The sequence below is a fragment of the Callospermophilus lateralis genome, chromosome 15 (genome assembly GCF_048772815.1).
Source record: "Callospermophilus lateralis isolate mCalLat2 chromosome 15, mCalLat2.hap1, whole genome shotgun sequence".
Taxonomy (NCBI): Eukaryota; Metazoa; Chordata; class Mammalia; order Rodentia; family Sciuridae; genus Callospermophilus; species Callospermophilus lateralis.
This window is the reverse complement of record NC_135319.1, coordinates 9,478,616-9,501,912: the sequence shown is the minus strand read 5'-3', so window position 1 is coordinate 9,501,912 and position 23,297 is coordinate 9,478,616.

Sequence of the window (23,297 nt, the reverse complement as noted above, 5' to 3'; positions counted from 1 at the left end):
TTCAATACTCTAGAAAAACTAGTGATAAGAGGAACATACCTCAATATTGTAAAAGCAATCTATGCTAAACCTCAGGCTAGCATCATTCTGAATGGAGAAAAAATGAAGGCATTCTCTCTAAAATCTGAAACAAGACAGGGATGCCCTCTCTCACCACTTCTGTTCAACATAGTTCTCGAATCACTGGCCAGAGCAATTAGACAGACGAAAGAAATAAAAGGCATAAAAATTGGAAAAGAAGAACTTAAATTATCACTATTGCAGATCACATGATTCTATATCTAGCAGTCCCAAAAGGGTCTACAAAGAAACTAATGGAGCTAATAAATGAATTCAGCAAAGTGGCAGGATATAAAATCAACATGCATAAATCAAAGGCATTACTGCATATCAGTGACAAATCCTCTGAAATGGAAATGAGGACAACCACTCCATACACAATATCCTAAAAAAAATAATAATAATTAGGAATCAACCTAACAAAAGATGTGAAAGTCTTATACAATGAAAACTACAGAACCCTAAAGAGAGAAATAGAAGAAGATCTTAGAAGATGTAAAAATATATCCTGTTCATGGATAGGCAGAAATAACATCATCAAAATGGTGATATTACCAAAAGTTCTCAATAGGTTTAATGCAATGCCAATCAAAATCCAAACGGTATTTCTTCTAGAAATAGAGAAAGCAATCATGAAATTCATATGGAAAAATAAAAGACACAGAATAACAAAAACAATACTAAGCAGGAAGTGTGAATCAGGCGGCAAAGCGATACCAGACTTCAAACTATACAACAGAGCAATAGTAACAAAAATAGCATGGTACTGGTACCAAAACAGGAGGGTGGACCAATGGTTCAGAATAGAGGACACAGAAACCAAGCCAGGAAACTATAACTATCTTATATTTGATGGAGGGGCTAAAAGCATGCAATGGAGGAAAATAGCATCTGCAAAAAATGGTGCTGGGAAAACTTGGAATCCATATGTAACAAAATGAAACTGAATCCCTTTCTCTCGCCATGCACAAAAGTTAACTCAAAATGGATCAAGGAGCTTGATATCAAATCAGATACATGGCGTCTGATAGAAGAAAAAGTTGGCTACGATCTACATACTGTGGGGTCGGGCTCCAAATTCCTCAATAGGACATCCATAGCACAAGAGTTAATAACTAGAATCAACAAATGGGACTTACTCAAACTAAAAAGTTTTTTCTCAGCAAAAGGAACAATAAGAGAGGTAAATAGGGAGCCTAAATCCTGGGAACAAATCTTTACTCCTCACACTTCAGATAGAGCCCTAATATTCAGAGTATACAAAGAACTCAAAAAAATAGACAACAAGATAACAAATAACCCAATAAACAAATGGGCCAAGAACCAGAACAGACACTTCTCAGAGAAGGACATACAATCAAAAAACAAGTACATGAAAAAATGCTCACCATCCCCAGCAGTCAGAGAAATGCAAATCAAAACCACCCTAAGATACCATCTCATTCCAATAAGATTGGCAGCCATTATGAAGTCAAACAACAACAAGTGCTGGTGAGGATGTGGAGAAACAGGTACACTTGTACATTATTGGAGGCACTGCTAATTTGTGCAGCCAATTTGTAAAGCATTATGGAGATTTCTTGGAAAGCTGGGAATGGAACTACCATTTGACCCAGCTATTCCTCTTCTCGGTCTATTCCCTAAAGACCTTAAAAGAGCATGCTAGAGGGACACGGCTACATTGATGTTCATAGCAGCACAATTCACAATAGCAAGACTGTGGAACCAACCTAGATGCCACTCAATAGAAGAATGAATTAAAAAAATTGGCATTTATATACAATGGAGTATTACTCTGCTTTAAAAAATGACAAAATCATAGAATTTGCAGGAAAATAGATGGCATTAGAGCAGATTATGCTAAGTGAAGCTAGCCAATCCCTAAAAAACAAATTCAAAATGCCTTCTTTGATAAAAGGAGAGTAACTACGAACAGAGTAGGGATGAAGAGCATGAGAAGAAGATTAATATTAAATAGGGATGAGAGGTGGGAGAGAAAGGGAGAGAGAAGGGAAATTGCATGGAAATGGAAGGAGAACCTCAGGGTTATACACAATTACATAAAAGAGGATGTGAGGGGAAAGGAAAAAATAATACAAAAAGAGAGAAATGTATTACAGTAGAGGGGGTAGAGAGAGAAGAGGGGAAGAGAGGGGAGGGGAGGAGGGATAGTAGAGGATAGGAAAGGCAGCAGAATAAAATAGACACTAGTATGGCAATGTGTAAATCAATTGATGTGTAACTGATGTGATTCTGCAAGTTCATAACCCACTTGAATCAAAGTGTGAAATATGATATATCAAGAAACATGTAATGTTTAGAACAACCATTAAAAAATTAAAAAAAAAAGAAAACTAACTTCGGTGAATAAGGCACTCGAATCCTAATATTTCTACAGTAACTGACCAAGTTTAACATCAATGCAAGTAGATTCTAATGGGACATGATGTGTATTTTTATGTTAATTTTTATTCAAAACTGGTACATTACAATTTCATCAGTTTATGCACATCATAGGATATATATTTCATAAACAATTTAGCAAATTTATAGGCATTAGTTTCACTTTCAATCACTTCCTGCTTCAAAACACATGTATTCCTCCATATTTCTTTACTGGTCTTTGGATGAGAATTCTTTCCGAACACATTATTTTCGATTTCCATAATCACTTTTGAAGCAAACTTCACACACTCTTCATGATAAACCAAAACACTAATATTACCATTAGATGTATTACTGGTTGGAATGAATGAATGTATATCAATATAAGATTTATTGTATATTTTCAGATATCTATTCAATCAATTATTTAAAGTTGGAACCAGTTATATTATTTATTCACAGTATGGTGTATTCATGCTTAATCTCTATATTCATGGACACAGGGTACACCTCTTTGTACCCCCAATACTAATTTTATGTCTTCAATATATTGCTCCAAGAAATGGTGGTAGAAATACTCATGTCACCTGATCTACATATACATTTTATCACAGTAATATTCTGGAGAAAAATTGTAAAGGTCACACTTATGATTGTACCAAAGACTAAATGGAAAGAGATCATGGATTACTAAAAACATCCATGTCCAGGTTGCCTAATGCTCTCAAATGTCAATCCTATTGGTTACTACATATTTGTTTCTTCCTAAGTTTATATATTCAAACTCAACCCTGGTGAAAATGTCTACTCCTATAACTCACTTAATACTTTGCCTGATTTCATAAAGTCTCTATTGATATCTGCTTTTCTACATATTTTCCCAATTTCATCATAGTGACTGACTCTTCATATGTGCTGACATTTACATTCACTCTCTAACCAAAACCCTATAGCTAAAGAATTTTTAGTTCCAATCCTGCACTCACTCTTCTTCCTAAACCTACCGACTATCATCCTAATCCTACCGACTATCCCTTTGGATTGGATGTTCTCTTCTACATTCAAACATCCAAGGTACAAATTGTCTGAGACATCTATGCAGAATATAATTCAAAACTAAGTATCCCAATTAAGGGCCCAATGTCCTTCTGGGTTTCAAATCATACCTAGATTTCTGTTTTCATACTTATATTTCACCTCAATATTCTTGTAAATATCACAGGTTCCCAATACCATTATTTATCGCACAGAATGATTGCTAACCCAAATCGAACCGGTTATTAACCCTAAACATACACTGTTCCCTCAATCTCATTTTACAGAATAGCAGGGATAGAGTCGTTCTTACAATACAGGAAAGTATTGTAGGGGACATTCCACCTGCTGAGAACCTCAGAGGTCCATTCAGAAATGATACCTGGAGAAGATGTAGGCAGCTATGAAGGACCTGAGAGAGCAAAAGTCATCTTCCATGGCAAACAACCCGGTCAGGATGAAGGGATGTGTCTGAATCAGCCTCTCTTTTTTATTGTAGAGAAGATGGACCAAACCAGGCCTGTGTGGAGAGCTGCTGCTGGGTGCCTATGGTTGACATACCATTCTACCTTGTGAAAGTGTCACAGGAAGTAGGGGCAGCCTCCATCTCATGGGACCCTTGGAAGCAACTGTTAGGACAAAGTGGTTGCCAAGGCAGTGACCTCATTCAGTTCCAAAGAAAGTGGCATACCTCATTTCCTTGGTGATGGATCTCTCTGAACTTTGTATCCAAGAATCCAGGCACCCCGAGGCAGCCCCAGTCCCAGTGGGCTCACTTGTTTGGATTTACCAAGGACAGAGTCAGTCTTTCTTGGTACCTACTGATGTGAGGATGGCCAAATGCCAGGAGAGCTCTGAAGAGGGACCTTTCCAGAAGAAGCAGGTAGTGGCTCACCCCTTTTTCTTGACAACTTCACAGAGTTGGCCAAGGAAACCAGATCTGAGAGAGGTCAGGCCATGTTCTGAGAATAGGTAGGAAAGTTGGTTTGTTTGGTTTGGAGTGGATTGTTTTTAGTAAGTCGTTTGACCAGGCGAGTGTTTCTATGTCTGTGTATCCCACTGTGTCCGTTGTTGTAGACATTAGAAAAGAGAATGCATTAATGGATGCGTCCAGTCTAGTATAAATATTCCCATAATTCATCCTGCCCAATTTATGAATGCACTGCAGCTTGTCTTATCGAGAGGCAACACCTTCTATCTTCCTAAGTTCCTGTTTTCTTCCTGAATTCTGGCCACTCTCCAGAATAGGCTCATGGTTTTGTGTCCAAGATATGTACCACTCCAAGCTCTGTGACATGGCAATGTACTGGATAGCTGAAGAGAATGGCCAGCCTTTCAGAAAACTCAGATATCAGTGTGAACAGGAACTTCTCAGTGGAAAAACCCTGCTTTGGGGCTTTTGCTTACCTATTGTTCTGTTGCACTGAATGTCAGGAAAGACTTTATCTCAGGCCACCCCTTTGTGAAGCCTGAAGAAAAGAGTTTTCAAATGGAAATGAATGGGCATCACCTGTGGCTCTTTGCTTAATTGCTTTGGAAAGGGATGTGGCTGAATTAGCCTCTTGGCCTTGTGTGTGGCTGTGACTTACATTCTCAGCACCTGATGGATCTAAAGAATGATCCCATGTGTGCATCAAAAACCATAATGGCAAAAAGATCAGTCATTGTGGATGAAGTCTCTTGCCTTCCTCTGTTAGGTTCCTGACCTCTGTCAAGTGAGAAAATGGATTCTTTGGGTCAAATGAGTTCCTCAAAGCCCTGCAGAGGTGCTTGGGGTTTCGCATGACTCCAAATCACAAAGAATCTATACCTGAAAATCAGTAGGCCTCAAATTGGAGAAACAGAGCATTATTAATGACAGGCTTATTTGATCACCCCTGGTTCACAGTAAGGGTGTCCAGGCCACCCTGACTTTAGGCAAATGAGGGGCAAGTGAGCTTATTTTAGACACTTTCTTGGGCTTCGCCCCTCATGAAAATCTTTAGCCAGACATTACGATGAATGACAATATGTAAGAAGATGAGGGCCATGTGGGAGTGTTTTCGTTTTAATTTTGGTCATTTGTGTGACGGTTGGAAGAAATGACTGGGTCCAATTGGGCTTGAACTCTGGTGTGATTCCCCTTAGAGACTGAGTTGTGGAACTGACCTTAGAGAAGTATTGCATTGAATTTTGTTGGGATTTTAGGAGGCCATGCATAAGAGTCATCCTTGGAACTGAGATCTAGGCCCAGGGTTGCTTTCCACCGATTTTTCAGTTCCTGAAAGAAGTGCCTCACCTCACTTCCTTGGTGATGGAACTCTCTGATCTTGGGATCCAGGAATTCAGGCAAAAAAGCCAGGGCCAGTTCCAGTCCGAGTGGTCTCATTTGTTTGGATTTACCAAGGACAGAGTCAGTCTTTCTTGGTACCTACTCATGTGAGGATGGCAAAATGGCAGGAAATCTCTGAAGAGTGGCCTTTCCTGAGAAAGCAGGTAGTGGCTCACAGCTGGCTGCTGACAATTTCATAGGGTGGCCATTTCAGGGGAACATAGTATGGCCCAAAAGTCAGAGGACACTCCAGATAGTCAAAGACCTACTTGGAGGAAGGAGGTGCCTTTGTAGGTTTGGTTGTGGGTTTGTGGTTTTGTCTCATGTTCTGAGAATAGGCAGGGAAGGCGGTTTGTTTGGTTTGGAGTGAACTGTTTCTAGTACGTCGTTTGGCAAGGCGAGTGTTTCTATGTCTGTGTATCCCACTGTTATCCATGGTTGTAGACATTAGAAAAGATATTGGATCAATGGATGTGTCCTGTTTAGTAGAAAGCTTCCCAGAATTCATCCTGCACAATTTATGAATGGACTGCTGCTTGCCTTATCAATTGGCTACACCTGCTATCTTCCTAAGTTCCACTTTTCTTCCTGAATTCTGGCCACTCTCCAGAATAGGCTCATGGTTTTTTGTGCAAGATATATACCGCCTCCGAGCTCTGTGACGTGGCCATGTACTGGATAGCTGAAGGGAATGGCGAGCATCGCAGAAAACTCAGAAATCACTGTGACCATTAAAGTCTCAGTGGAGAAACCCTTCTTTGGGCCTTTGGTTACCTATTGTTCTGTTGCCCTGAATGTCAGGAAGGTCTTTGCCTTAGGCCACCCCTTTGTGAAGCCTGAAGAAAACAGTTTTCAAATGGAAAGGAATGGGCATCACCTGTGGCTCTTTGCTTAATTGCTTTGAAAAAGATGTGTCTCATTCAGACCATTGGCCCTGTGTGAGGCTGTTGCTTAGTTTCTCATCACCTGATGGATCTAAAGAAAGATTCCATGTGTACATCCAAAACCAAAGTGGCAAAAAAGAGCAGTCATTGTGGATGAAGTCTCTCGTCTTCCTCTGTAAGGTTCGTGACCTCCATCAAGTGAGAATAGGGATCCTTTGTGTCAAATGAGTTCCTCAAAGCCCTGCAGATTCTATCCCATAGGTGCTTGGGTTTTATCATGACTCCAGTTTACATAAAGAATCTAAAACCCACAGTCAGTAGTCCTCAAATTGGAGAAGTGGAGCAGTATTAATGGCAGGCCTATTTGATCACATCTGGTTCACAGGAAGGGTGTACAGGCCACCCTGAGTTTAGTCAAATTAAGGGGCAAGGGAGCTTATTTTTGACACTGGCTTGGGCGGAGCCCCTTATGGAAACCTCCAGCCAGAAGTTATGATGAGTGTCCATATGGTAGAAGATGTGGGTCATGTGGGAGTGTTTTGGTTTTAATTGTGGTCATTTGGGTGGCGGTTGGAAGTGACGACTGGGTCCACCTGGGTTTGAACTCTGGTGTGATTCCCCTTAGATACTGAGTTGTGGTACTGACCTCAGAGAAGTATTGCCATGAATTGTGTTGGGATTTTAGGAGGCCACGCATGAGATTTGCCCTTGGAAACTGAGATTTAGGCCCAGGTTGGCTTTGCACAGAGCAATGGGAATCTCAGCCAGGGTATCACATAATTTTATTCTGAAAGACTTGGCAGCCATAGTTGAGAGTCAAAACACACATGGACCTCACATTGTAGACCTCAATGCGCCTAGCTTCATTTGATCATTGGCCACTCTTTGGGAAGCCTTGCATATGAGAGTTCTCCAGAGCTTTCATTGAAATGAGCATCCTCATCATTTAATGGTTCCTGAATGAAGTGAAACCCACAGTGCCTTCAACTTCATCCTTGAAAAATGGCTAGATAAATACCGTGAAATTTTTTTTAAATCTCCATGACCAGGTGGCACTGGAGAAACTTTGGATATCCTGTTGCTGACTATGAGTATACCAGACAATGCCTGATGGACTGGGTTTCAAGAAAATGGTGTAGAGCAGAGATGCCAGTAATTTGGAGCCTGCTGAGTAGTGGGCATAGAGCTGCAGTCGGCAGGTGTGTGATAAATCATCTGTGGTGGGGCCATGTGGATCTTCCATTGGCTTCCAAATTGCTTGTGACTGACATGGTGCAGCGAGCAGACCCTTATATGTAAAGGCGTATTTTTATTTGGAGAGGTTTCAGGGCAATGTTCAGAATCACGTTGCTATGGTCAAGAGGCAAGCTATTTGGGATAGAACCTTGGTGGGTGCATTTTCCTGCAGACCCTGACCCACCACACATGAGAAACTCCCTCCAACACTTTGTCCCAGTTGGACTCCTTGTATTTTGTGAAGCAAATACCAAACTACCAGTGCAGCAGCAAGAAACACCACAAAATGTGGAGGATGACCAAATGGCTTCACAGTCCACACAGGGAGACACTTAGCCCCCAGTGACCAGAGTTTACCTACAAAGATTGAATAAAGCACTGCTGACTCATGTTCATTCGAACATAAGAAACCATGTCCTCCAGGTCACATAGATGCAGACCCAGCTTTGATGCTCTCATTACAAAGGAATCTATAGCTCCTGACAACAACATATATTTCAAGTGCCCAACCTCAGAGGCAGTTTCTGAAGAAGTGTTTAGGCCAGCAGAGCTCCATAATTGTGGAGTGTTTACCCTGCCCCTTACTTTAGTAAACTACTCTACCACCTCCAAGGTTATGAACTTTTGAGCATATTAAATTCCAGCTATGTATTCCCAGATTTTCTAACTCTTCTCCTCTAATGATATATTACTTGGGGCGAGGGTAATGTCAAGGCATTGTTCTAGATGAGAGTGAAATATTTCGCCATGTGTTTTTTTTCCAATTATTTTATTTCATATTATTATTTTATTTTTTTAATTGGGTGTTCAAAACATTACAAAGCTCTTGACATATTATATTTCATACATTAGATTCAAGTGGGTTATGAACTCCCATTTTTATCCCAAATACTGATTGCAGAATCATATCTGTTACACAACCGCATTTTTATAATGCCCTATTAGTAACTGTTGTATTCTGCTACATTTTCTATCCTCTACTATCCCCGCTCCCCTCCCATCTTCTCTCTCTACCCCATCTACTGTAATACATTTATATCTTTGTTTATTTTCCCATTCCCCTCACAACCTCTTATATATAATTTTGTGTAACAATGAGGGTCTCCCTCCATTACCATGCAATTTCCTTTATCTCTCTCTTTCCGCCCCCAACCTCATGTCTCTGTTTAATGTTGATCTTTTCTTCCTGCTCTTCCTCCCTGCTCTGTTGTTAGTTGCTCTCATTATATCAAAGAAGACATTTTTATTTGCTTTTTAGGGTTTGGCTAGCTTCACTAAGCATAATCTGCTCTAGTGCAATCCACTTCCCTGCAAATTCAATGATTTTGTCATTTTTTAATGCTGCATAATACTCAATGGTGTATAAATGCCACATTTTTTTTTATCCATTCATCTACTGAAGGGCATCTGGGTTGGTTCCACAGTCTAGCAATTTTGAATTGTGCTGCTATGAACATCGATGTGGCAGTATCGCTGTAATATGCTCTTTTAAGGTCTTCAGGGAATAGTCTGAGAAGGGCAATAGCTGGGTCAAATGGTGGTTCCATTCCCAGATTTCCCAGGAATCTCCATACTGCTTTTCAAATTTGCCACAACATTTTGCAGTCCCACCAGCAATGTACAAGAGTACCCTATTCTCCACATCCTCGCCAGCACTTGTTGTTGTTTGACTTCATAATGGCTGCCAATCTTACTAGAGTAGGATGGTATCTTAGGGTGGTTTTAATTTGCATTTCTCTGACTGCTAGAGATGGTGAGCATTTTTTCATGTACTTACTGATTGATTGTATGTCCTCCTCTGAGAAGTGTCGGTTCAGGTCCATGGCCCATTTTTTGATTGGGTTGTTTATCATCTTATTGTCTAATTTTTTGAGTTCTTGGTATACTCTGGATATTAGGGCTCTATCTGAAGTGTGAGGAGTAAAAATTTGTTCCCATGATTTAGGCTCCCTGTTTACCTCTCTCATTTTTTGTCCTGCTGAGAAAAAACTTTTCAGTTTAAGTAAGTCCCATTTGATGATTCTTGTTATTAACTCTTCTGCTATGGGTGTCCTGTTAAGGAATTTGGAGCCCGACCCCACATTATGTAGATCGGAGCCAACTTTTTCTTCTATCAGATGCAGAGTCTCTTATTTGATATCTAGCTCCTTGATCCACTTTGAGTTAACTTTTGTGCATTGCAAGAGGAGGGGATTCGGTTTCATTTTGTTGCATATGGATTTCCATTTTTTACAACACCATTTGTTGAAGATGCTATATTTCCTCCATTGCATGCTTTTAGCTCCTTTATCAAATATAGCATAGTTGTAGCTTTGTGAATTAGTCTTTGTGTCCTCTATTCTGTACCATTGGTCAACCCGCCTGTTTTGGTACCAGTGCCATGCTGTTTTTGTTACTATTGCAATGTAGTCTAGCTTTAAGTCTGGTATCGCTATGCAGCCTGATTCACACTTCCTGCTAGAATTGCTTTTGCTATTCTCGGTCTTATATTTTTCAATATGAATTCCATGATTCCTTTATCTATTTCTACAAGAAATGCCTTTGGGATTTTGATTGGCATTGCATTAAACCTATAGAAAAATTTTGGTAATTTCGCCATTTTGATGATGTTAGTTCTGCCTATCCAGGAACAGGGTATATTTTTCCATCTTCTAAGATCTTCTTCTACTTCTCTTTTTAGGGTTCTGTAGTTTTCATTGTATAAGTCTTTCACCTTTTTTGTTAGGTTGATTTTCAAGTATTCAATTTTTTTTGAGGATATTGTGAATGGAGTGTTTTTCCTCATTTCTGTTTCAGAAGTTTTGTCGCTGATATACAGAAATGCCTTTGATTTATGCGTTTTGATTGTATATCCTGCCACTTTGCTGAATTAATTTTTTAGTTCTAGTAGTTTTTTTGTAGACGCTTTTGGGTCGTCTATGTATAGAATCATGTCACCAGGAAATAGTGATAATTTACGTTCTTATTTTCCTATTTTTATGCCTTTGATTTCTTTCGTCTGTCTAATTGCTCTGGCCAGTGTTTCGAGAACTATATTGAATAGAATTGGTGACAGAGGGCATCCCTGTCTTGTTCCAGATTTTAGAGGGAATGCCTTCAATTTTTCTCCATTCATAATGATGCTAGCCTGAGACTTAGCATAGATAGCTTTTACAATGTTGAGGTTAGTTCCTGTTATCCCTATTTTTCTAATGTTTTGAACATAAAGGGATGCTGTACTTTGTCAAATGCTTTTTCTGCATCTATCAAGATGATCATATGGTTCTTATCTTTAAGTGTATTGATGTGATGAATAACATTTATTGATTTTCGTTTACTGAACCATCGTTGCATCCCAGGGAGGAATCCTACTTGATCCTGGTGAACAATTTTTTTGATGTGCCTTTGTATTCGATTAGGCAGATTTTTATTGAGGATTTTTGCATCTAGGTTAATCAAATATATTGGTCTGTAGTTCTCTTTCTTTGAGGTGTCTTTTTCTGGTTTTGGAATTAGGGTGATGTTGGCCTCATAAAAGGAATTTGGCAGAGCTCCCTCTTTTTCTATTTCCTGAAATAGAAAAGTATTGGTATTAATTCTTCTTTAAAGGTTTTGTAAAACTCCGCTGTATAGCCATCCGTTCCTGGCCTTTTCTTGGTTGGTAGTCTTTTGATTGCTTCTTCTATTTCATCCATTGATATTGGTCGGTTTAAATTGTGTGTATCCTCCTGACTCAGTTTGGGCAAATCATATGACTTAAGAAATATATCGATGTCTTCACTATTTTCTATTTTATTGGAATAATAGTTTTCAAAATAATTTCTAATTGTCTTCTGTATTTCTGTAGCATCTGTTGTGATATTGCCTTTTTCATCCCATATGTTAGTAATTTGAGTTCTTTCTCTTCTTTTCGTCTTTAGCATGGCTAAGGATCTGTTGATCTTATTTATTTTTTCGAAGAACCAACTTTTAGTTTTGTTAATTTTTTCAATAGTTTCTTTTGTTTCAATTTCGTTGATTTCCACTCTGATTTTAATAATTTCCTGCCTTCTGCTAAATTTGCTGTTGTTTTGCTCTTCCTTTTCTAGGGCTTTGAGATGAAGTGTGAGCTCACTTATTTGTTGGTTTTTCCTTTTTTTCAGGAATGACCTCCAGGCGATGAATTTCCCTCTTAAAACTGCTTTCATTTTGTCCCATAGATTCTGATATGTTGTGTCTGTAATTTCATTTATCTCTAAGAATTTTTTGATTTCCTCCATTATGTCTTCTGTAACCCATTGATCATTCAGTAACATATTGTTCATTTTCCATGTGATGTAGAATTTTTTCTTCCTTTTTTTATCATTGATTTCCAGTTTCATTCCATTATGATCAGATAAAATGCATGGTATTATCTCCACACCTTTTTATTTACTGAGGGTTGCCCTATGGCATCATATATGGTCTGTTTTTGAGAAGGATCCATGTGCTGCTGAGAAAAAAGTATATCCACTTGATGATGGTTGATATATTCTATATATGTCAGTTACATGCAGGTTATTGATTGTGATATTGAGTTCTATACTTTCTTTATTCAACTTTTGTTTGGAGGATCTGTCCAATGATGATAGATGTGTGTTGAAGTCACCCATAATTATTGTGTTGTGGTCTATTTCATTCTGGAGCTTGAGGAGAATTTGTTTCATGAACATCGTAGCACCATTATTTAGTGCATAAATATTGATAATTGTTATGTCTTGTTGGTGAATGGTTCTTTTTAACAGTATATAATGTCCTTCCTTATCCCTTTTGATTAACTTAGTCTTGAAGTCGATTTTATTCGATATGAGGATGTCCACCCCTGCTTGCTTATGAGGATAAGTGTGCATGGTGTATTCTTCCCAACCTTTCACCTTTAGCCTGTGTGTCTTTGCATTTCAGATGTGTCTCCTGGAGGCAACATATTGTTGGATTTGTTTATTTAATCCAAGTTACCAGCCTATGTCGCTTTATTGGAGACTTTAAGGCATTTACATTCAGAGTTACTATTGATGTATGGTTTGTATGCCAGCCATGTTTGATTATTTATCTTTTTTTTAATTTAGTTTGTTTCTCCATGATAAGCTTTCACCCTGCCTCTGTCATTACCAAGGTACTTCCCACTGATGGTTTTGGTTGTTGTTTTTCATTTCTTTCTTGTGTAGTGTTTTGCTCAAGACTCTTTGCAATGCTTGTTTTCTGGCTTCAAATTCTTTTAGCTTTTGTTTATCATGAAAGATTCTTATTTCGTTGTCAGACCTGATAGTTAATTATGCTGGATACATAATTCTTGGTTAGCATCCATTGTCTTTCAGTGTTTGAAATACGTTTTTCCAGGATCTTCTCGCTTTCAGCGTCTGTGATGAAATATCCGTTGTTAATCTTATTGGTTTACCACTGATTGTAATCTGCCTCCTTTCTCTGGAAGCTTTTAATATTTTCTCTTTGTTCTGTATATAGGATATCTTCATAAAAATGTGTCTTGGCATTGGTCTACTGTGATTTTGTGTGCTCTTGTCCTGTATGCATCTACAATTTGTATATCCATTTCCTTTTTTATTTCTGGAAATTTTCTGTAATTATTTCATTCAGCAGTTTTCTCATTCCCTTGGTTTGAGTCTCTGTACCTTCCTCGATACTGATGACTCGTAAGTGTGGTTTTTTTTATATTATCCCAAATCTCTTGGATGTTTTTCTTGTGATTTTTTTTGCCAGCCTTTCTGAGTTGGCTGGACTCGTTTTAAGATGATATATTTTGTCATCATTATCTGACGTTATGGCTTCTACTTGCTCCACTCTGTTAGTGATACTCTCAATGGAGTTCTTAATTTGGTTTATCATTTCCTTCATTTCTAGAATTATTGTTTGATTTTTTTTTCATAATCTCTATCCACTGATAAAGATGCTTAACTTTTCCTTTTATCTGTTTATGTAATTCATTTTCAATGTTTTCTTTTACTGTTTGGATTTTCTGTCTTGTATCCTCTTTAAGTTTCCATTCCATCTGTCTAAGGTATTCCTTGAGTTCTTTATATGACCATTTTTCTGATGACTCTAGGTCCTCCTGAATATTTAGGGTGTCCTTCGTTGTTTGTACTCCTTTTCTTCCTTGCTTGTTTATGCTGCTCATGTTACTTCTTGTTCTGTTTGACTGCTGAGTTACTGTTTACTCTTATAAATTTATTTGATGCTTGGGAGGAAAGATTTTAGAAGGGAAGGGAAAAAGTCACTAAAGAGAATGAGAGTAGGCAGGTAGAATGCAAGGAATGGGAAATAAGAAAATTGAAAAGAAATGAAAAGACAATAGAAAAAATTGAAAATAAAGAAAGAAAATGATATTTAAAAAATGATAATGATAATATAAAATTAAAATTAAAATTTTAAAAAATAATAATAACAAAATAAAAAATTAAAAAAATTAAAAACATTTTAAAAAAGTTAAAGAACAGCAACAAAAAATGAAAATAAAAGAAAACAAAAAAAACAAAACAAAAACAAAAAAACAAATTAAAATAATAATAATAATAATTAATGCAGTCATAGATTTCAATAAACTTCTTTTCCAGTAGGTAGAGCTGTGCCCACTTGCCAATCTTCTCCTTTCAATAGGTGGGAACCAATCACTGTGCAGCAGCTCTTTCTCCCAGACTGGGTGGGTGTCCAATCCTGAGTGCCTAGGGCCTTCTTTTGTGTTTCCTCAAGACAGGCCCCGCTCACCTGTGACACTCACCACAATACTGGCTACATGCCAGGTCTGCTGCTCCTAGGAGCCCTGTTTTCATGAACGCCTAGGCACACTCTCCCTGTTTGTCTCACTCAGACCCTAAGTTTGTAGAGCTTAGGCCTGAGAACCCCCAGCGAATTTGCTTGCACTCCGGAAGCCATGCCCCCGGAAGCTGGAACAAGAGACTTCAGTTTTCAGCACTGGTGAGAGAGGTGGCCTGGAGGTCTGCACCACGAGTCCCGTGCCACTCCTAATTCCCTCGGTCTGGCTATCGCGCTCAAGGGAGAGCTGGGAGGGGCTCTTAAGATTTCCCCACAAGTTGGCAAATTTAGAGGAATTTGTTTCACTTTCAATCATTTCCTGCTTCAGGACACATGTATTCTTCCATGTTTCTTGACAGGTCTTTTCATGAGTCTTCTTTCAAGACACATTACTTTCAATTTCCAAAATCACTTTTGAAGCAAAACTCACATAAACTTTATGATAAATTATAACTCTGATACTACCATTAGATGTATAACTGTTTGGAATTAATGACTGCATACCAATATAGGATTTCTTATATATTTTCAGATAAAAATTCAATCCATTATTTAAAGTGGAAAGAGTTATATTATTTATTCACAGTATTGTCTATTTATGCATTATCTCTATATTCATAGACACAGTGTACACTTCTTTATACCCCCAATACTAATTTATACATCTTCAAAATATTGCTCCCTGAAATGGTGGAAGAAATACTCATGTCACCTGATCTACTTATACATTTAATCACAGAAATATTCGGAACACAAAATGCAAAGGTCACACTTATGTTTGTACCAAAGCCTAAATGGAAAGTAAACATGGATTACTAAAAACATCCATGTCCAGGTTGCCTAATGCTCTCAAATGTCAATCCTATTGGTGACTACATATTTGTTTCTTCTTAAGATTATATATTCAAACTCAACCCTACTGAAAATGTCTAATCCTATCCCTCACTTTATACATTGCCTGATTTCATTATGGCTCTGTTTCTATTTGTTTCCTACATATTTTCCCCAGTTCATCATTGTGACTGACTCTTCACATGTGCTGACATTTCCATTAATACTCTAATCGATAACCTATTGCTAATAAACATTTGTTCCTAATCCTATACTCATTCTTTTTGTAAACCTACCAACTATCTTCCTAATCCTACCGACTATTTTTTTTTTGACTGGATGTTCTCTTCTACATTCAATCAAGCAAGGTACAAGGTCTTATGCCATTGTATATTGATCTATCTGAGACCTCTGTGCAGAATGTAATTCAATGCTAAGTATCACAATCAAGGGTCCAATGCCCTTCTGGGCTTCAAATGTTACCTAGATTTCTGGTTTCACACTTATATTTCACATATATATTCTGGTAAATATCGCAGTTTCAAATACTATTATTCATTCTGCAGGATGATTCCTAAACTAAATCCAACATGTTATTGACCCTAAACATACACTGTTCCCTCAATCTAACTTTACAGAAGAGCAGGGACAGAGTTGGTCTTACAATACAGGAATGTAGGGCATCTTCCACCTGCTGAGAACCTCAAAGGTCCATGCAGACATGATCCCTGGAAAAGAGGTAGGCAGCTATGAAGGACCTTAGAGAGCAAAAGTCATCTTCCATGGCAAACAACCTTGTCAGGATGAAGGGGTGTGTCTGAATCAGCCACTTTCTTCTTAATGTAGAGAAGATGGACCAAACAAGGTCTGTGTGGAGAGCTGTTCCCGTGTGCCTATGGTTGATATACCATTCTAACTTGTGACAGTGTCACAGGAAGTAGGGGCTGCCTCCATCTCATGGGACCCTTGGAAGCAACTATTAGGACAAAGTGTTTGCCAAGGCATTGACCTCATTCAGTTCCTGAAGGAAGTGACCTACCTTACTTCTTTGGTGATGGACCTCTCTGAACTTGGGATCCAGGAAGCCAGGCATCCCGATCCAGTCCCAGTCCCAGTCCCAGTGGGCCCACTTGTTTAGTTTTACCAATGACAGATTCTGTCTTTCTTGGTACCTACTGATGTGAGGATGTCCAAATGCCAGGAGAGCTCTGAAGACAGGCCTTTCCTTAGTAAGTATTTAGTGGCTCACCGCTGGCTCCTAACAACTTCACAGAGTTGGCCAAGGAGACCAGATCTGACACAGTACAGGCCATTTCGGGGGAACATAGTAGGGCCCGCCAGTCAGAGGACACTCTGGATATTCACAGACTTACTTGGGGGAAGGAGGTGCCTTTGTGTTTGTGGGTGTGAGTTTGCGGTTTTGTCTCATTTTCTTAGAATAGGTAGGAAAGCTGGTATGTCTGGTTTGCAGTGGACTGTTTCTAGATAGTCGTTTGACAAGGCAAGTGTTTCTATGTCTGTGTATAACACTGTGTCCGTGGTTGTAGACATTAGAAAAGAGAATGCATCAATGAATGTGTCCTGTCTAGTAGAAAGCTTCCCAGCATTCATCCTGCCCAATTTATGACTGCACTGCAGGTTGCCTTATCGATGGGCAACACCTACTACCTTCCTAAGTTTCAGATTTCTTCCTGAATTCTGACGAATCTGCAGAATAGTCTCATGGTTTTGTGTCCAAGATAGGTACCACCCCAAGCTCTGTCACATGGCCATCTACTGAATAGCTGAAGGTAATGGCGAGCATCTTAGAAAACTCAGATATCAGTGTGACCAGGTAAGTCTCAGTGGAGAAACCATGCTTTGTGCCTTTTGCTTTCCTATTTTTCTGTTTCACTGAATGACAGGAAGGTCTTTGCCTCAGGCCACCCCTTTGTGAAGCATGAAAAAAACAGTTTTCATATGGAAATGATTGGGCATCACCTGTGGCTCTTTGCTTAATTGCTTTGAATGGGATGTGTCTGAATCAGCCTTTTGGCCCTGTGTGAGGCTGTGGCTTAGATTCTCAGCACCTGATGGATATAAAGAAAGATCCCATGTGTGCATCCAAAACCAAAATGGCAAAATTCAGTCATTGTGGATGATGTCTCTCTCCTTCCTCTATTAGGTTGCAGACAATCATCAAGTGAGTAGAGGGATCCTTTGGGTCAAATGAGTTTTTCAAAGCCATGCAGAGGTGCTTGGGTTTTCTCATGATTCCACTTCACATAAAGAATCTAAACCCCACAGTCAGTAGGCCTCAAATTGGAGAAGCAGAGCAATTGCAATGGCAGGCCTATTTGATCACTCCTGCTTCACAGGAATGGTGTCCAGGCCACCCTGACTTTAGGCAAATGAGGGCCAAGGGAGCTTATTTTGGACACTCTCTTGCGCTGCACCCCTCATGGAAATCTCCAGCCAGAGGTTATAATGAGGGTCTATGTGGAAGAAGATGAGGGCCATGTGGGAATGTTTTGGTTTTAATTTTGGTCATTTGTGTGGCAGTTGGAAGGGATGACTGGGTCCACCTCGGCTTGTACTCTGGTGTAATACTCCTTAGAGACTGAGTTGTAGAACTGACCTCAGAGAAGTATTGCCATGAATTGTGTGGGGATGTTAGGAGGCCACGCATGAGAGTCGCCCTTGGAAGCTGAGATCTAGGCCAAGGGTGGCTTTCCACAGAACACTGAGAATCTCAGCCAGAGTATCACATGATTTTATTCTGAAAAACTTGGCAGCCATAGTTGAGAGTCAAAACACACATGGACCTCACATTGTAGACCTCAATGGTCCTGGCTTCATGTGACCGTTTGGCCACTATTTGGGATGCCTTGCCTGTGATTGTTCTCCAGACCTTTAATTGAAATGAGCTTCCTTAACATTTAATGGTTCTTAATGAATTGAAACCCACAGTGACTTGAATAATGGCTAGATAAATACCATGAAATTTTTGAAATTTCCATGACCAGGTGGCACTGGAAAACCTTTGGATGTCCTGATGCTGATCATGAGTATACCAGACAGTGCCTTGATTGACAGGGTTTCATGAAAATGGTGAAGAACCGAGATGCCAGTTAGTTGGCGCCTGCTAATTAGTGGGCCTACAGCACTGGTGGGCAGATGTGTGACAAAACATCCGTGGTGGGGCCACGTGGATCTGCCATTGGCTTCCAAATGGCTTGTGACTGATATGGTTACAGCCAACAGACCCAATAGGTAAAGGCATCTTGTTATATGGAGAGGTTTCAGGGAAATGTTCAGAATCAGGTTGCTATGGTCAAGGGGGCAAGCTATGTGGGATAGAAGCCTGGTTATTGCATTCTCCTGCAAAACCTCACCCACCACACGTGACAGAACTCCCTCCAGCAATGTGTTCCAATTGAACTCCTTTATTTCATGAAGCAAATACCAAACTCCCAGTGCAGCAGCAAGAAACACCACTAAAAGTGGAGGATGAACAAATGTCTTCCCAGTTAACACAGGGAGAAACTTAGCCCCAGTGTCCACAGTTTAGCTACAAAAAAAGAATTCAGCACTGCTGCCACATGTTCAATGAAAAATAAGAAACCATGTCTTACAGGTCACATATATGCAGAACCAGCTTTCATGGTCTCTCTACAAAAGAACTAAATCTCCTGAAAACAACATATATTTCAAGTGCCCAACCTCAGAGGCAGTTTCTCAAGAATTTTTTAGGCCAGCAGAGCTCCATGTTTGAGGAGTGTTTACCTTTTGCCTTACTTTTTTGAACTCTGCTACCAACTCCAAGGTTGTGAACTCCTGAGCATACTCCATTCCAGATATGTATTCACAGATTTTCTAACTCTTCTCCTCTAACTGTGTCTTACTTTGGTAAAAGATAATGTCAAGGCATTGTTCTGGATGAGAGTGGGAAGATTTTTGGGTAGCACATATTTGCATAGACATTGGATTCATTTTTCAATTTTCCTTCAAAACATTGAATCTCTGACCCTAACCAATTCCCAACTAGACTCTGACTACTAATCCTAATATGATGGAGAAAAATAACAAAAAACAGAAAAGAAGTACAAGCAGTTCAGAGGAGGCAAGGTGTATACTTGGACTTGCGTTTTGCATAATATAGGGTAGGAGTTATAAATCTTGCAAATTTTTTTGAAATAGTTCTCCATGTGTTTTTAAAGTTCACAAATATGTGAATTCCTTTCTCCCTTTCTCTGTAGCCTATTAAACACATGTATTTTTATATGCACATATAGATTTCTACCTGGTACCACACGTACATTCTTGTGAGGTGTATGACTTGGCAGATACCAATTGTGAAAAGAGATCACTCCTCGTAAATGCTGTTGGAACTGAAATTTCAAACTATGGGTGAACTTTCTAGTTGAACAACATTATACATAAATCCATGTTCAGTATAATGAATATTTTTGGATCTGTGGATGATATATATTTCATGATGAATTTTGATTGGCAGATATATTGCTAGTTTTAACATCTCTCTCTCTCTCTCTCTCTCTCTCTCTCTATATATATATATATATATATATATATATATATATATATATATATATATACTCTCCAGATTTTTCAAAATATGTGATATATGTGACTTATTATACACTCCCTAAATTCATTCATATTCATTTATGTGGATTTACAATCAACTTTTCACAATATTATTTTCCAAATTATTCATCCACCTGAAATTCATATTTGTTTCCTAGTACTGACAACTAACTTCAGTGAATGGTGTATACAAATCCTAATATTTCTACAGTAACTGACCCAGTTTGACATCAATGCAAGTAGATTCCTATGGGACATGATATATATTTTGACGTTCATATTTATTCAACAGTGGGACATTATTATTTCTTCACTTTATGCACATCATAGTATATATATTTCATCCAACAGTTCAAAAATATATAGGAATTTGTTTCACTTTCAATCACTTTCTGCTTCTGAACACATATATTCCTCCATGTTTCTTTACTGGTCTTTTCATGAGACTTCTTTCCAAACACATTATTTTCGATTTCCATAATCAATTTTGAAGCAAAACTCACACACTCTTCATGAAAATTCTAATACTAATATTATCATTGATGTATAACTGGTGGTAATGAATGTATGTATATCAATATTTGATTTCCTGTATATTTTCAGATATCAATTCAATTCATTATTTATAGTGGAATGAGTATATGTTTTATTCAGAGTATGTTCTATTCATGCATTATCTGTATATTCATAGAAACAGGTTACACCTCTTTGTACCCCCAATACTAATTTATACGTCTTCAAAATATTGCTCCCAGAAATGGTGGAAGATATACTCATGTCACCTGATCTACATATACATTTTATCACAGTAATATTATGGACACAAAATGCAAAGGTCACACTTATGATTGTACCAAAGCCTAAATGGAAAGTGAGCATGGATTACTAATAACATCCATGTCCAGGTTGCCTAATGCTCTCAAATGTCAATCCAATTGGTGACTACATATTTGTATCTTCCTAAGATTATATATTCAACCTCAACCCTGTTGAAAATGTCTAATCCTATAACTCACATTATACTTTGCCTGATTTTCTTTTGTCTCAATTGATATTTACTTTCCTACATATTTTCCCCAGTTCATCATTGTGAATGACTCTTCACATGTGCTGACATTTACATTCACTCTCTACCCAAAACCCTATTGCTAAAAAATTTTTGGTCCAAATCCTATACTCACTCTTCTTTCTAAACCTTCTGACTATCTTCCTAATCCTACCGACTATCCCTTTTTGACTGGATGTTCTCTTCGACATTCAATCATTCAAGGTAAAGGTCCTATGCCATTGTATAGCGATTTATCAGAGACATCTGTGCAGAACATAATTCAAAGCTAAGTATCCTACCCAAGGGCCCAATACACTTCTGGGCTTCAAAACTTACATATATTTGTGTTTTCAAACTTATATTTTACCTATATATTCTTTTAAATATTGCAGGTTCCCAATTACATTATTCATCCCGCAGAATGATTCCTAACCGAAATCGAACCTGTTATTAATCCTAACCATACGCTGTTCCCTCAATCTAACTTTACAGGGGAGCAGGGACAGAGTTGGTTTTACAATACAGGAATGTAGGGGATCTTCCACCTGCCGAGAACCTCAAAGGTCAATGCAGAAATGATCCTTGGAGAAGTTGTAGGCAGCTATGTAGTACCAAAGAGAGCAAAAGTCTTCTGACATGGTAAAGAACCTGGACAGGATGAAAGGATGTGTCTGAATCAGCCTCTCTCTTCTTACTGTAGAGAAGATGGACCAAATCAGGCCTGTATGGAGAGAAGTTCCCTGGTGCATATGGTTGATATACCATTCTAACTTGTGACAGTGTCACAGAAAGTAGGAACAGCCTCCATCTCATGGGACCCTTGGCAGCAACTGTTAGGACAAAATGGTTGCCAAGGCAGTGACCTCATTCATTTCATGAAGAAAGTGACTTCACCTCAGTTACTTGGTAATGGAACTCTCTGAACTTGGGATCCAGGAAGCCAGGCATCCAGAGCCAGTCCCAGTCACAGTCCCAGTGGGATCACATGTTTGGTTTTACCAAGGGCAGAGAGAGTCTTTTTTGGTACCTACTGATGTGAGAATGTCCAAATGCCAGGACAGCTCTGAAGAGGGTCCTTTCCTAAGAAAGCAGGTAGTTGGTCATCGCTGGCTCCTGACAACTTCACAGATTTGGCCACGGAGACCAGATCTGAGACAGGGCAGGCCAGTTCGGGGTAACAATATGGTCCACAGTCAGAGGACACTCCGGATAGTCACAGACATATTGGGGGAAGGAAGTGCCTTTGTGGGTGTGGGTGTGAGTTTGTGGTTTTGTCTCATGTTATGAGAATAGGTAGGAAAGGCGGTCTGTTTGGTTTGGAGTGGACTGTTTCTAAAAAGTCGTTTGACAAGGTGAGTGTTTCTATATCTGTGTATCTCACTGTGTCCGTGGTTGTAGACATGAGAAAAGAGAATGCATCAATGGATATGTCCTGTCTAGAAGAAAGTTTTCCAGCATTCATCCTACCCAATTTATGACTGGACTGCAGGTTGCCTTATGGATGGGCAACCCCTACTATCGTCCTAAGTTCCTGTTTTCTTCCTAAATTTTGGCCACTACCCAGAATAGGCTCATGGTTTTGTGTCCATGATATGTAACACCTCCAAGCTCTGTGACATGGCCATGTACTGGATAGCTGAATGGAATAGCGAGCATCTCAGGAAACTCAGATATCAGTGTGACCAGGAAAGTCTCAGTGGAGAAACACTGCTTTGGGCCTTCTGCTTACCTATTTTTCTGTTGCCCTGAATGTCAGAAAGGTCCTTGCCTCAGGCCACTCCTTTTTGAAGCCTGAAGTAAACAGTTTTTAAATGCAAATGAATGGGCATCACCTGTGGTGCTTTGCTTAATTGCTTTTGAAAGGGATGTGTCTGAATCAGCCGCTTGGCTCTGGGTCAGGCTATGGATTAGATTCTCAGCACCTGATGGATATAAAGAAAGTTCCCATGTGTGTATTGAAAACAAAAATGGTAAAAATATCAGTCATTGTGGATGAAGTTTCCTGCCATCCTCTGTTAGGTTCCTAACCTCCATCAAGTGAGAATAGAATCTTCTGGGTCAGATGACTTCTTTGAACTCCAGCAGAAGTGCTTGGGTTCTCCCATGATGCCAAATCACATAAAGAATCTATACCTGACAGTCAGAAGGCCTCAAATTG